The sequence below is a fragment of the Phascolarctos cinereus genome, unplaced genomic scaffold, assembly GCF_003287225.1.
Source record: "Phascolarctos cinereus isolate Bilbo 61053 unplaced genomic scaffold, phaCin_HiC Scaffold_5;HRSCAF=322, whole genome shotgun sequence".
Lineage (NCBI taxonomy): Eukaryota > Metazoa > Chordata > Mammalia > Diprotodontia > Phascolarctidae > Phascolarctos > Phascolarctos cinereus.
This window is the reverse complement of record NW_027555958.1, coordinates 425,379,540-425,384,655: the sequence shown is the minus strand read 5'-3', so window position 1 is coordinate 425,384,655 and position 5,116 is coordinate 425,379,540. Positions and strand designations below refer to the sequence as shown.

At 40.9% G+C, this 5,116-nt stretch overlaps 1 pseudogene; it reads left to right on the top strand.

The window, feature by feature from the left end:
- The first annotated feature begins 1,370 nt into the window (after nucleotides 1-1,370).
- Nucleotides 1,371-2,140, top strand: LOC110209884 (small ribosomal subunit protein uS3 pseudogene; annotated as a pseudogene).
- The last annotated feature ends 2,976 nt before the right edge of the window (nucleotides 2,141-5,116 follow it).

Genomic DNA, 5,116 nt, shown 5'->3' with positions numbered 1-5,116 from the left:
CAGGTCGATTTGGACAATTATAGAATTAGGTGGCTTTGGAAATAGTTGATTGATTCAGAGAGTAGTTACTAATAAGTTAATGTAAACCACTTTGTAAACCTTAAAGAGCCATAAAAGGCTAATTGTTATTATTATTATTATTATTGTTATTATTATTTCCTAGGATTCTTCATTTGTTCTGCCATTATTAATGGCATAATGAAGACATAAAATGGCATTATTTTCAAATTTGTAGATGACCCTAAACTGGAAAGAATAGCAAAATTATTAGGTGGCACACCAGATTGAGTACTGGACTTGGAGTTAGGAAGATGTGAGTTCAAATGCAATCTGTTTTGCTATGATTACTTATAGAGTTTTCTGGATTCAACGTTCCAAAAAATCTTTGGAAGTTAACTCAATGTCATTTTTGCTCTTTAGAGAAAAACTAGTCAGAACTGTAAGGGATGCTGCTGAACAAAGTCTTTGTTCTCTCCAGGGCAGGCATATTTCCAGAACTGATCAAGAAAGCCAGCAACAAAATGAGCCCAAGAGTGAACTGAAGCAAAAAAAATTAGAAGCTATTCAAAAATTCAGTAAAGATCAGCAGACTAGTAGCCAGATATCAAAATTCGATCTTCAGCCCTGCCACTAGGTAGCTAGAAGATCTTGACCAGGTCACCTAATGTCTCCAGGCCTCAGATTCCTCCTTTTCAAAACAAGAGAGATGATAATGATGGTGATGATGATGATGATAGTTAACATTTATGGAGGGCTTGCAATGTGCCAAGCACTTTACAATTATTGTCTTATTTGATCCTCACAACATCCCTGGGCGGTAGGTGTTATTATGATGCCCATTTTATGGATGAGGGAACTGATGCAAACGGGGTTAAATGGCTTTTCCAAGATCACACAGCTAGTTAGTGTTTGAGGTCAGATCTGAACTCAGGTCTTCCTGACTCCAGGCCCTGGGCTCTGTCTGCTGTGTCTAGATGATTCCTACTGTTCCTTTCAGTTATATTGCTTTGTAATCATCTCCTTCCTCCCATTTCCCACCTATATTACTGATACAATAAGAAGTGTGGATGGATATATCAGAAAAGATAATTACTATTAACCACATACCACCTCCATAAATATTAAATGGATAGATTATGAGGAATCATAATATTATGAATGTAAAGCTAGAAAAGGACTTAGAGATTATTTAATCCAACCTTCTCCAACCTGAGGACACAGAGTCTAAGAAAGGTTAAATGACTTGCCTAAGGTTGCGTGGGTAGTAGGTAGCAGAATTGGGATTTGAATTCATGTCTTATGATTCCAAATTATATCCTCTTTCCACTGATCCATGCTTGGGCCTGTTTGGTCCTTAAAAGACTAGTTGTGCTTTCCTGTCGGTGCAAGATGGCGGTGCAGATCTCCAAGAAGAGGAAGTTTGTTGCTGATGGCATCTTCAAAACCGAGCTGAATGAGTTTCTCACCAGGGAGCTGGCTGAGGATGGCTATTCTGGGGTGGAGGTTCGAGTTACCCCAACCAGGACGGAAATCATCATCTTGGCCACCAGGACTCAGAATGTCCTTGGGGAGAAGGGTCGCCAGATTGGTGAACTGACAGCTGTAGTTCAGAAGAGGTTTGGCTTCCCTGAAGGCAGTGTAGAGCTGTATGCCGAGAAGGTGGCCGCCAGAGGTCTCTGTGCTATCGCCCAGGCCGAGTCCCTGCGTTACAAACTCCTGGAAGGTCTTGCTGTGCATAGGGCCTGCTATGGTGTCCTCCGCTTCATCATGGAGAGTGGAGCAAAGGGATGTGAGGTGGTGGTGTCTGGTAAGCTCAGAGGCCAGAGGGCCAAGTCCATGAAGTTTGTGGATGGCCTGATGATCCATAGTGGAGACCCCGTCAACTACTACGTCGACACAGCTGTCTGCCACGTCCTCCTCAGACAGGGTGTATTCGGAATTAAAGTCAAAATCATGTTGCCCTGGGACCCAAGTGGTAAGATTGGCCCTAAGAAGCCCCTGCCTGACCACGTGAGCATCGTAGAGCCCAAGGATGAGATTCTTCCTACCACCCCCATCTCAGAGCAGAAGAGTGGGAAGGCAGAGCAACCAGCTATGCCCCAGCCAGTGCCTACCGCATAACAGGACTCTGTGACACCTGGAATGGTGTGCCCGAAGCTCTTCTGTAAGGATCTTTAATAAAATCTTTTTTTAAAAAAAAAAAAGACTAGTTGCATTTGACAAGTCAAACTAGTTGACCGCAAGTACATTGGGACGGGTGGGAAGGAGGGAATGGGAACCAGGCCAGAGACTGAAGAACAGAATACAGTAAAAGCTTGATTCACTTGAACATCTGGGTCTCTGAATACTCTGGTTGACAGAGCATCAATCAGACTGTCAACAAGGTTTTTTTTTTAAACCTTGTTAAAAAAAATCTTTTCCAGTGATAGTAGCTCACTTTCTTGCCTCAGAAGAAGTAGGGCTACAATTTTTTTTTTATCATCTTCCAGTGACTCAGGATCAAACCATTGATTCACAGAGGTGAGAATTGGCAGTAAATGGGGGTTTATAGATCCCTTAGTCCAATGCTCTAATCTTACAAGTGAGGAAACTGAGAGCTAGAAAGGGGATGTCTTTCCCAAGCCCATGCTAGAATTGAGATCTTCTGACTTCCAGTCCAGGGCTTACCCACTATATTGTGCTGAATATCATTGCCACAATACTGAAATGTTCCCTCCATTGCTGCGAACTGAAACCCATCCATGTCTACCTATCACTTGTGATGCTTCCCCATATCCTCCAAAAAATTGCCACAAGGAATCTATCCCAAATCCTGAAGGCTTCTTTTGTGTTTCTCCTGACATCATAAACACGCCAATGGAGTACTTGGTTGACCACCTGTCCTCCTTTGCTTTTGCCATCTAACAAGCTTGTCTTCTCTGCTCATCACCTAACCCTGCTCACAGCCACCCCTGTGTCTCCAGTGCCCTTTGTGCAATGATATTCATCTTTAGTTCTGCAGAGGCAATAGTGTCTCATGTATTTCTTCCTTATAGCAATAGCAATAAAATGTTAGTATTGAAAAGATGGGCCTTTGCTTTTACGGGAAGCTAGGGATCTGTAAAAGAGCTTTGTAATTTCCTGAAAGCAATCTAGACCACTCTCCTTCTTCTCATCTCTGGGCTCAGTTCATTGTGTTTCTCTGCTGTCTATCCCAGATATAGATATGAATGGAAAGCTCTGTAGGGTGTCCATTCAAATGAATATTGAAATCTGGATAACAGACATACTTAATGTACATGGTCTTTAATGCTGAGGCAGGGAAGCCAAACTTTTCAATGATTAAAGATTTCTTCTATAAGGTACCTTAGTGTTTTGTGGGCACAATCCAATCACACAGTCTCATTCATAAACAGGAACACTTGGAGAATCTTGTCATCTAAGGGGAAACTCTCCACAACATGGACTCTGTGTTGGATCTCCTCCATCACATTGGTGAAAACCTTTGGTGAGCACACATATCCTTTTTTATGTCTCACCTGACATTTGGGGTCATTGAAGAAGGTCACAGTACTTTAGATCAGAGGTGTCAAACTCCAGTAGAAAATAAGGGCAACTAAATTGTACATAAGGATCTCTGCAGGATGCATATTGACTTAGAAAACCTCACATTGGCATTATCTATGTTCTTTTATATTTTCATTTATTTTGTTAAATATTTCCCAATTACTTTTTAATCTGGTTCTGGCTGTACTCAAGACTGTGCCTGTAAGCCACATGTAGATACCTCTGCTTTAGATGATAACACACATTTATATATGGCAGCTAGATAGTACCACAGAGCACTGGGCACTGGTCCTGGAGTCAGAAAGACCTGAGTTCAAACCCCACCTCTGACACTTACTAGCTGTGTAACCCTGGGCAAGTCACTGAACTTCTGTCAGTCTGTTTCCTAATCTGTAAAATAGGGATAATAACCGCACTTTCCTACCAGAATTGTTGCAAAGATCAAAAGAGATGACATATTTAAAGTTTTTTACAAACCTCAAAATGCTGTATAGATGCTCATGATTATTATTATTATTATTATTATTAAAGTTTATGAACTGCTTCCAAAATAATGTTCCTTTGAAGGAAGGAAATATCACTAATATCATTACTTTCCATTTTGCAGGGAGTAGAGGAAGGAACAAACCTTTATTTAGCACCTATTATGTTCTAGACACTATGCTGAGCACTTTACAAGTATCTCATTTGGGTCTCACAACAACCCTGTGAGTTGAGGAGCAGTAGAGGAGACTAGTTCAGAAAGGTCCAGGGATATATGGTAAGTGTACAAGGTGGGATTCAAATCCAGAAAGATTTCTTCTAACTCTACTCAAACATGTTGCCTTTCAGCATAGAAAGAAAATGTCTAGATGGCTTTGGAGTATGTTCTGTGATGACTGCTTTGCAATGAATGAATGTCCTTCACTATAAGGACAATATTCCATGCTGGAGAGAGCCTAATGGAACTAGAAAGCTTGGGTGTAGATTCTGGATCTGCTACTTACTAGCTATGTGACGTTGGGAAGATTCCTTCAGTTCTTTGGAATTCTGGTTCATTGATAAAATAAAAGTGCCTGGGTTTGATGATTTTCATAAGTCTTTGCATCTCTAAATTCTATGATCCTAAGCAAGTGGTCATGGAGCTTCTTGAAAACCTCCATTGATGAGGAACTACTTCATGAGAAATACAGCTTTACTATTCATTCATTCAACCAAGGATTTTCAAAGTGCTTACCACGCGTGAGGTACTGTCCTAGTTTCTGAATATATACATGTTAAAAATAAAACAGTTTTTACCCTCAAGGAACTTAAATTCTACTGGAGAGGAAGCAATATAAACACAGAAAAATAAATATAAAAATATATACAAAGGAGTTTGAGGATAAGAGGAGGGAACTAGCAACTTGGGGTGAAGTAAGATGAAGATACACCCTGTATTGGAGGAGGTACTTGAGCATGAAGGATGCTAGGGATTCAGGGCAGAGGGGAAGAGGAATGACATTCTAGGTGTGAAGGACACTTTCTTAAAGTCATGGGGATGGGAGATGGTCTTGGGACCCTGCAGGAATAAGACCAAACTGGAATTCAA